Source organism: Ursus americanus, chromosome 22, assembly GCF_024610735.1.
Source record: "Ursus americanus isolate L20-20 chromosome 22, mUrsAme1.1.p, whole genome shotgun sequence".
Lineage (NCBI taxonomy): Eukaryota > Metazoa > Chordata > Mammalia > Carnivora > Ursidae > Ursus > Ursus americanus.
In genome coordinates this window covers 11,887,458-11,897,476 of record NC_142148.1, presented here as the reverse complement: position 1 = coordinate 11,897,476, position 10,019 = coordinate 11,887,458, and the positions used below count along the sequence as shown (strand labels likewise).

The following is a 10,019-nucleotide window of genomic DNA, read 5'->3' as shown; positions in this document are numbered from 1 at the left end:
CGGCGAAGGGGGCGGGGCTAGAGCAGCCTTGACAACCATTAGATTGCCTGGGGCCGGGCAGCTCGGAGACTACATTTCCCAGAGGGCCCCGCATGCCGCGGGACGGAAGGGGAAGCGACTCGGGTGCAGTGCGCAGGCGTGAGAGCGTTCCCCTGGTTATATAAGAGAGGTGTGGGGGAGTCTTCGTTCTTTTTCGTCTTCGGCGCTTTCGTTTGTATATTTGGTGGCCTCTGCGTTATCCTTTGCCGTGCGGGCCCGGGAACCCGGGTTTGCTGCAGTGTGTGGTGAGTGGAGATACTGCTGTTTTCCCTTCGAGATATCTTTTTCTCCTTTTTCCTCTTTGCTGTCGCCCCTGCCTGTAGCTCCGTCTGCTCTGACCCTAAAAGGCCTAAAGGCGTCGGGGAGACCAGTTAAAACTGGAAAAGTCCGCGCCAGTGTGCGGACCTGAGGAGTCATTGGCTGGTGTAAATGATGACTTCGCTTTTTTCCCCATCAGATCGACAATGCTGATGTCTTTGAATATTTGCCAGTTAGTTCTGATACACCGGCCTCTAGAGGCCCGGCCATGTTCTGTTGCTGACCGTGAGAAGATGGCGATTGATGCCCTTTCTTTGTTGGTTCGCAGGTCAGCGCGATCAGAGGGTACAGAATGGATCTCGGAGGAGGGGGTCGCTGCTGGGCCTCCGAGAGAACCCTCTGTAGATATCTACGGCCATCCGTTTCCTGATCTCTGGCGTAAGCATTTGTATCCAGGCCTATTGTAGGAAACGCGTGCTCTGGGTGCCTCTTCGTTTGCTAGGCAAACTTGGGGGGAAAATGAAGATTTAACCGTAACTAATTTTACTTATAAGTGCGCTGGACCCTTCATTTTATCACAGTTCTAAAAATACGTACCTGTTACGCTTCGGTGAAGAAACAGGTTTAAGAAAAATAATTTTCCCAAGTGGAAAAATCTCTTTAAAGCGAATAGGTGTTAATTCCTATATGTCTCTTGAATGCTCCTGAAAGCATATTTTTGGATCCCATTTCTTCGCAGGTGAGGTGTTTTTTGATGAACCGTTTTCTTGAGCATACTTACAGTTCCAGTGGATGGGGGTCTTACTGGGTGGAGGCTGGCAGCGCAGGTCGGTGGGTGAAAAAATTTACTAGAAGCAGAACAAGAGGGGATGTTTGTTGGATATACTGCAAGGGAGCTGCAGGCAGGAAAGCAAAAGACTGTCTGCCAGGAGGCAGTGGCGGGAGGCTGTAGTTAAGGGGGAAGGTGAGAGGAGGTATGGGAATGAATGGAATTTTAGGTTTTTGGTACCTGTGCCCAGTCTGAAGTAGCCATTGGTCATCTAGGGCTTAGGGGTATTTTGAGGTGGGTCGCCTAAAGGGCTTGTTTGCATTGAGCCGGGTTTCCATTGCTGAAACTTATTGCCTAAAAGCGGCCTCTACAAGTGAGGACATTTTTTTTTTTTTAAGGACTCTCTACACCCAATGTGGGGCTCAAACTCACAACCTAGAGATCGAGTCACATGCTCTACCAACCCAGCCATCTAGGCGCCCCCCGTATTTTTTTTCTAAGAGAAAGCTAAATTTGTGTTTTTGGTTGACCTAGCCACTCAAACTAATTCTCAACTGTGTACCCTTTTAATTTGATTGAGTCCAGGAATGGCCCCTTAAGGGCAGGACTTACTGGAGGACAGACTTACCATAAAACTTGTGCCAGAGTGTTCCTGTAAGTCAGATTTTCAGTGATGGCATTTTGCATTAAAATGTAACATCCTGACACTTAGCCAAAACCCTGTGGTCTTTTCTTACCTCTGCAAAGCCAACCATTTCCCCACAATTCTTGCCAGCCACATTGGCCTCTCAGATACAAGCTCAGAAGGCAGGGATGTTTATCTTAGCTGTTATTGCCAACAACAGAATACAGATACTCTCAAACATTGAGTTTGCAGATAAAGAAGCAGACCAACCAAATCTTACTCCTTGTTCCAGGCTTTTTCTAAGAACGAGAGCTTCCTCCTGGCATATATGATGACCGAACTTTTTTCCCCAACAGATCGACCATGTTGATCTAACTTTCCTAAGCCAGTTTCTGTCTGATATGCCAGCTTGAGCAGCTCCTTTGCCCCCCCACTCCCTGGGCATCTAGCTGATGGGAGCTCATGTTTGTTTTTTCATCTCAGAGGTAGATGGTTGGCAGAAAGCAGACTTCGATTGGACCAGGAATGAGATGTTGGTAAGTGATGTATCCATGTGGCTGAATAGACAGGATCTGGAAAATGGGAGAGATAATAACTCCTTTTATTTTAAAGTTAATTTAAGTTATTCCTACATCCAGCATGGGGCTCGAACTCATCCCTAAGATGAAAAGTCGCATGCTTTTCTGAGCCAGCCAGGCATCCCTACTTTTATCTTAAATATGGGACTGTTTTCCCCCTTGTGTTCTGCTATAACTCATATTTGGCCATTGCAACTGATGACATAACTTTTTTCCCCATCAGATCGACCATGTTGATCTAACAACCGTTAGCCAGTGTTTTGTCTGATGCATTGGCCCTGGAGATAACTCTATCCCTGTTTTCTGCTTACCACTAACAAACTATCTTCTGTGTCAGTGTTTTGTTTTGTTTTTTTTTTTTTTAAGTGGTGTTTGAGCTTGGTTTTCTTCCCCCAGGAATCGAGTCACTTACCTTGGTTTTACCTGCTAACTTCCTATAGGTTGGGAGCCCTGTGAGCCACAGGGCAATAGATGGATGCAGCCTGATGTGCTTGGTTCAGTCTGTCCTGCAACAGGTGAGGTTTCTGCAAACGGCATTATCTAATAAGTGTCAGTCCCCTTGTATAAGGTGATCAAATGTGCCCCCATAGAGGTGTTGAGTTTGCCTGCTGGGGAGTAACCTGGGAACCCACTTCCCAAGTGGTATATAAAACAGGAGGGGAGAATTAAAACAAGAGTAGGACTGTTGACCTATTAGCACTACTGGGTCCTGGAGGTGTCCCACATCCCAAACAAGTATCTTTTTACATCAGAATTAAATACTGATTGTAATCTTCTTTTTAAGGAATTTCTCAACTGTGGAGCTGGAATACAAGGCTTCTTGGAAAAAACTGACACTGCGCTTTCCTGAGAAAGGGTGATTGTTCTGGTTGAATCAGTCTCAAGGGTTTTGTGTAACCTGAGGACTGTCTGGAGGCCTTTGCCCATTTTGAAGAATCCAGGATTATGGTTAAACTTTGTAAAACTTCGTAAAACTTTTAACTTGTATCCTATCTGGAGAGAGAAAATAAAATTCTTTAAACAAAAGCTTTTGTGTTTGGTTAATGGAGATAAACACTGAACCATGGGTGATGAGTAACAATCATGTCTCCGGGGGTCACACTCCAGGGGCAGAGAGCACATGGAGGGCAGATGGCACACTTGTACATCCTGCAGGCATTTCTAAATGGTGGTAGACACAAAAGCACAGGTTCTGTGCCTTGTAGGTGATTTGGGAGATTAGTAAATAACGATTAGGGCTCTACTTGATTTACATGTTTTTAATGTTTAACCATGGAAAATTCTAGACTGGTCTAATGATACCTGGCCAATCTAGTTTCATCATCTAACTCTTCTCATTCTCCCCTGCCCCAATTTTAGTAGATGTTGTCTTAAGATGGTCTAACCTAAGAAAGGGGATTTCACACTGGGTCACTTATATTGTGCCTTCTAAACTATCTCTTGGTATTGACTCCGCCTGTGATTCCCCCTCCCCCTGAGTGTGTTGGACCTAGTGCTTCGAATGAATATAAAACCACAAAAGAGGGTAGGTCCCTGGAGATTAGACTCCTCATTTGTTATCTTGCTAGTTCCCTTCATACCTGCTTTATTCCTTGGCTTGTTCACTTTGATGAAGCAAGCCGTCAATGGGAAATGTCCACGTAGCAAGGTGGGACTCCAGCCAACCATGTGCATGGAACTGAACCCTCCCAAGGACTGTTCTTGGAAGCAGATCCTTCCCCCAATCAAATTTCAATGGTGGGAATCCCTGCTGGCACCTTCATGCATTCAAGAGATCCTGAAACAACACATTAAAACTGTACCTGGATTACTGACCTACAGAAAATAAGATTAAATGTTTTTCAAGTCACTGAGTTTTGGGAGTAATTTACCCAGCAATAAATCCAGAGCTCCATAATCCAAAAAGTTCTATAATGGTCTTGACAGGAATACTGCATCAGCCCGCTGACCTTTCTGAATCAGGGCATTCAAAAGAATGTGAAGCCCCTAACCTACATTTCCAGACTTGTGTTCCCCTTCATGCATTCAATTTAAACTTCAGAAACTAGGGGCACTTGGCTGGCTCAGTCGGTTAAGGGTCTGCATTTGGCTCAGGTTATAATCTCAGGGTTCCGGGACTGAATCCCACATGGGGCTCTCTGCTCAGCGGGGAGCCTGCTTCTGTCTCCCTCTGCCCCTCCTCCCTGCTCATGCTTTCTGTCAAGTAAATAAAAATCCTTAAAAAACAACAACAAACAAAACTTGAAAACCAACTCATTATCCCCTTCCCCACCAAGGCTGCCTCTCCCGCAGTCACTTCTATCCTAGGTATTGACAGCTTCGGTCTAGTTGATCAGGCAGAAAATTTTAGGAATTAACCCTTAGGTTTCGCTCTTGTTCCACGTGTGAAAGAATTAGCAAATCCTGTTGGTTCTGCCCTCGAAATACATCTGAAATGTGCCCCTCCATCGCTACCACTTTGCCGATCCAAACCATCATCCAAGCTTTGATTACTGGTCTTTGTACTACCACTCCCCTCTATGATCTATTATGCAGCTAGAGTGATTTTGAAAACCAAAGATCATGCCACTGTCCTCAGAACTCTCCAGCATGTCCCCACCTCACTCAGAGTAAAAGCCAGAGCCTGACCTGCACTATAGCCTCTTCCTCAATCTCTGACCTATCCCTTTCTCTTCCAGCCTCTTTCAGCCACCAAACTGTTCCTCCATCACTTGAGGATCACTCCTACCCTCGGAGTCTTTGCACTTGCTGTTCCCTCTGCCTGGAATGACCAATCTGAGACTCTTCAGATCTTCGCATGGTTTCCTCCCTTGTCTCGGTCAGGTGCATTTATTCAAATGTCACCTTTTCGGGGACCTATCTAAAATAACCTTCCCTTCCCTTTCTGTTCCCTTACCTTGTATTTTTTTTTCACATTACTTGTCACTGCTTAAGTGACACACACACACACACACACACACACACACACACATTGTATATATCATTGTATATGTATTTATATAGTATATTTGTTTATTGTTGGTTCCCCCTCACCCCCATTAAACCTGGACTCCATGTACGTAGCAACTTTCCCTTCTTTGTCTATGGCCCCTCCACAGCAAGGGGCACAGTGCCTGGCATATGGTAGGCCACTCAGTATTTGTTAAATAAAAGAATGAATCACACACTTACCTTGTGGCTGGACCGTGCTAAGGCACTTGACATGGGGGCGCCTGGGTGGCACAGCGGTTAAGCGTCTGCCTTCGGCTCAGGGTGTGATCCCGGCGTTCTGGGATCGAGCCCCACATCAGGCTCCTCCGCTATGAGCCTGCTTCTTCCTCTCCCACTCCCCCTGCTTGTGTTCCCTCTCTCGCTGGCTGTCTCTGTCTCTGTCGAATAAATAAGTTAAATCTTAAAAAAAAAAAAAAAAAGGCCCTTGACATGTACACTGCATTACTCATCACAACAGCCCAGGGAGAAGAGAACAGGATTCTTATCCCAATTGCACAGATGAGGGAGTGAGGCTCAGAGAGGCATGGTTCCCCAGGTCTGTGTGAGGCAACTGGGTCACAAACTCTGACCCGTTTAACTCCAAAGCCCCTCCTTTTCCCTTCCCAGCTTACTGTCTTCTGCTAGAACAAGGAGTATTTTCTGTTCTCTGCATCCTCTGCAGTTTCCAGAGCTATTCCTTGCATACAGTAGGTGCTCAATAAGGCAAAAATGACCAAATGATTCCTTGAACTATCACTCATGAACCGACAGCATGAGGACACAATCCATTCTGTAAATATTTATTGAGTACCTACTGTGTGCCAGACTCCGTTCTAGGTGCTGAGACACCTAGATATAATAGTGGGGGGAAAAATTACTGCCAGTGTGGGAGATTAACTTGCCAGTGAAGGGAGGAACAATAAAACAATAATAGTATGTTATTTAATGGTAAATACAATAGAGAAAACTCATTATAGCGGGAAAGAGGAAGAGAATTGGAAATGTAAAGGTGAGCAGTTGAGATCAGGGAGTGAGTGGTTGTATCAGTGGGATGGTGTATTCCAGGCCAGTGCAAAGGCTTTGAGGCAAAAACATGCCTATTGGATGCTGTGTTTAGAGTAGAAAGGAGGTCAGTGTGGCTTCGAGTGGAAAACTGGAAGGTCTGGCCAGAGTGGACTCATTTTCCTGCCTTGTAAGAAAGACTATGGCTGAGTAACTTCCCTCCCTTTTGGCAGGTCACGTGCTTTCCAGTTCCCTCCGTGACCTACTTCCCTCTTTTATGGACCCGCCCCTGCAGTAGTAATCAGAGTAACAACGGCTAACATGTATCGAGCCCTTACTATGAGTTAATTGCAGTTCTTTACAGGTAATGAAACATTCTTCCCACAACCCTGTGAGGTAGGTTGTATTATTAATCTCATTTGACAGTTGAAGCAGCAGTCTCAGAGAGGTAAAACAACCTGCCTAAAGTCAACACAGCTGGGAATCATGGCAGAGGCAGAACTCGAACCCCGTCAGTCTGGCTCTTGAGTTTGTAATCTTTGGCTTAATAGCAGCCAATCACTTACATGTTGTCTAGTGGACATAGGAAGGACTCAATTTCTGGCTCTTAAAAGTTGAAATGAAAAGTTCCCATGCTTTTGCCGGACTTCCTTGCCAGTAAGATACTTCTGAGTTCAGAAGTGGCCCCAAATGCCCGCCAGCCGGGGGCCAAAGAAGCTCCTGAGAGTCCTCCCATCCACCTTGTTTCTTGGCTTTGCTGTCGCTGCTTCCCTGAACTCCAGGGCCAATGATAGGTCTTGGATGCCCAAACTCTGCATCCTGTCTCCCTAGCTTCAGTCTCACTTTACTTCTTTTGTCCTCCTAGCTGAGGGAACCGGCAAATAACTTCACCTCTTCAAGCCTCAGTTTCCTTATCTGTGAAATGGGGTTCATAACAATATCTACTCCAGAGAATCGAAAGGTTCAATAAACTCATGTCTGCAAAGCATTTAGCCCAAGGCCTAGCAAATAGTAAGGACACAATTCATATCTAGTGAATAAACAAATCTTCCTGCCACATTGAGATGGGAGGAGGTCTGTGTTGGGCAACTTTAAGAAGAAGAATAAATGCGTTCATTGAGTGCTTACCATGTGCAATATTCTGTTATTTATTATCTCTTTTAATCTATGCCTCAACTCTGCTTGTTACTATCCCATTTTTAATATTTATGTATGTATGTATTTATTTATTTGACAGAGAGAGAAGAGGGCAAGCAAGAGAGCACAAGGGGGACCTGCAGAGGGAAAGAGAAAAGCAGACTACTCTCTGAGCAGGCAGGAAGCCCAGTGTGGGGCCCAATCCCAGGACCCTGGGATCACGACCTGAGCCAAAGGCAGACACTTAACCAACTGAGCCACACAGATGCCCCTTACTATCCCATTTTAAAGACAGGAAAACTGAGACTCGGGCTTAGCAACTTACTTGAGGTCACACACATTGAAGTGACAGCTGGGATTTGAACTTCATCCTGGGCCCCTAATTTCTATGCTCTCCTGTCCTGCAAGAGATTTGCTTCAGACCCCTCATCAACTGCATGAGTAGAATCACAAGCGTTTCTGGAAAGCTGTGGAGAATGATAAGAGATCCACAGATCATCTTCCAGAATTCCAGCCAGGAGGTGGTACTGCCTCCCACGTACCTCACTCTTTGTTGGCTGGGAACAGAGCAATTTTATAAGTGGTTCTGAGTCTGGGATTAGTCCTGGCTCCTGGCGTACAGCCAGCTCTTAGCTCCGGATCTCCCATCTATAAAACGGGTATAACATTACTTTCCTCTTGGGAATCTGTGAGGATCAAATGAGATATGTCAAAATGCTTAGTGTAGCACTTGGCAGGGGTTAAGTGCTCAATAAATTACAACCGTCTTCACCCGGGCAAAAAGGGACATTCTCAAAAAGGCAAAACTGTAGTGATGGGGAGGAGATGATCAGTGGTTGCGAGAGTTAGGATGGGCGGGAGATGTGAATATATAAGGAATAGCACAAGAAAGTGTGGGGTATCCTTATTGTGGTGATGGTTACATGAATTTAGGCATTTGTTAAAGTCTGTGGGACTGCACACCAAAAGAAAAACTAAAGTCGGGGCGCCTGGGTGGCTCAGCGGTTAAGCGTCTGCCTTCGGCTCAGGGCGTGATCCCGGTGTTCTGGGTTCGAGCCCCGCATCAGGCTCCTCTGCTGGGAGCCTGCTTCTTCCTCTCCCACTCCCCCTGCTTGTGTTCCCTCTCTCGCTGGCTGTCTCTATCTCTGTCAAATAAAGAAATAAAATCTTTAAAAAACAAACAAAAAAAAAAAAGAAAAGAAAAACTAAAGTCAATCTTATTGTATGATAGTATAAAAAATATTAACAACAAACATGGAATTGGAATTGGATTCCCTCGGTTTGAATCCTAGCTCTGCCCAATATTAACCATGCAACTTTTTAAGCAAGTGATTCACATCTCTTTCGACTCCAGAAACCAATATTGTGCTGTATGTTAGCTAAAATTTAAATTAAAAAAAAAAAAGTGATTCACATCTCTGAGCCTCAGGTCCTTCATCTGAAAAATCAGGACGTTAATAGGATCCACCTCTTGGGGTATTTTGAGGAGTAAAGGAACACTTATAACTCTGCTTGGGACGTGGGAAGAGCTTCTCAAATGCTTATTTTTTAGTTTCTTTTAATCTTCTTCTTTTCCTTTTTCCTCCTAGATTTTGCCTGCCTCAGTCCTCATTGTGGCACAATTGCCAGGGAAGATGGAGCTTGGGGTCCCTTCCAGGTCTTGCAGCTGCAGCCTGTGTCTGCAGGGGGCGCTGGGGGCACACATTTCTCCAACTGGTGGGCGCAAAGCCTCCACCCTTGGGCAGGGAAGGGGGAAAATGGCTTGTCGTGGCCTTGCAGATGGGTGAGCTTTTCAGATCTTGCAACTAGCACTTCTGGGGTTGACTGTAGCAGCGAAGCCTGAGAAAGGTCAAGTTCCCCAGGCCTGAAATATGGGCTGCTAATGGTGCCTCCACTAGACCCAAGCAACAAACCAAACAGAAACAAATTCACCCATGATCCCTTCAATCTAACACGGTTAGTGATCGGATTTTCACTTTCCCATGTTCCCTTCTGTCCCCATGATGTTATCATGGTAGGGTGGCTATTCACCAGCATGGCTGGAGCTTCCCAGTTTTAAAGGAAGCCAGAAATCCTTAAACTGTTAGCAACAGATTCCAATCTTATAAACTGTGAAGACTTAGAAAATGCACCCGTGTGGGCCTCAGATGGCCTGGAGACTGCCAGTTTGAGACCTCTGCAATTTGAGCTGTATCCTTTTCAGCACCCGTCTCATCATTCCTGAGCCAGATAAAACACATGACATCCAGTTCTTTGGGAATCTCAGATAAATCACAAATAATTTTTTAGCATAAGTATATCCCTTGCAATATTCGGGACACAGTTAAAATTATTTGTTGTTTATCTGAATTTCACAGTTAACTGGGCATTCACTGCGTATTTCTGCTTGCTAAATTTGGCAACCTCATTCGTGGGAGCACCTGGTTTGGGACAATGGCATCTGCTCTTGAAGAGGAAGTCTTGATGGACCTTGTACGTTCCGAGTAACTTCCATATTCTCTGTCAACTTGGAATTTTTTTCATCCAAGGGGCGATATTGCATTTCATGGGGCAAATTGCATCCTGTGGCTTTTCCTGAACTGGCTTCCGTCTGGATGGTGGAATTGGCAGACCCCGTGCCCATCCATTGGGGAGGTCCCCT

The 10,019-nt window shown here is 45.4% G+C and overlaps 1 long non-coding RNA gene and 3 other non-coding genes across 4 annotated transcripts; all 4 read left to right on the top strand.

The window, feature by feature from the left end:
• The first annotated feature begins 124 nt into the window (after positions 1-124).
• LOC123775947 (uncharacterized) lies at positions 125-3,295 on the top strand. Its single transcript, XR_015720891.1, has 5 exons — positions 125-284; positions 626-735; positions 2,175-2,227; positions 2,710-2,784; positions 3,054-3,295. It is a non-coding gene; the product is annotated as an uncharacterized LOC123775947 (long non-coding RNA).
• On the top strand, positions 459-549 carry LOC123775951 (small nucleolar SNORD12/SNORD106). The gene has a single exon (XR_006775207.1). It is a non-coding gene; the product is annotated as a small nucleolar SNORD12/SNORD106 (small nucleolar RNA).
• LOC123775954 (small nucleolar SNORD12/SNORD106) lies at positions 2,010-2,100 on the top strand. The gene has a single exon (XR_006775209.1). It is a non-coding gene; the product is annotated as a small nucleolar SNORD12/SNORD106 (small nucleolar RNA).
• On the top strand, positions 2,455-2,546 carry LOC123775952 (small nucleolar SNORD12/SNORD106). Its single transcript, XR_006775208.1, has one exon. It is a non-coding gene; the product is annotated as a small nucleolar SNORD12/SNORD106 (small nucleolar RNA).
• Positions 3,296-10,019: the final 6,724 nt, after the last annotated feature.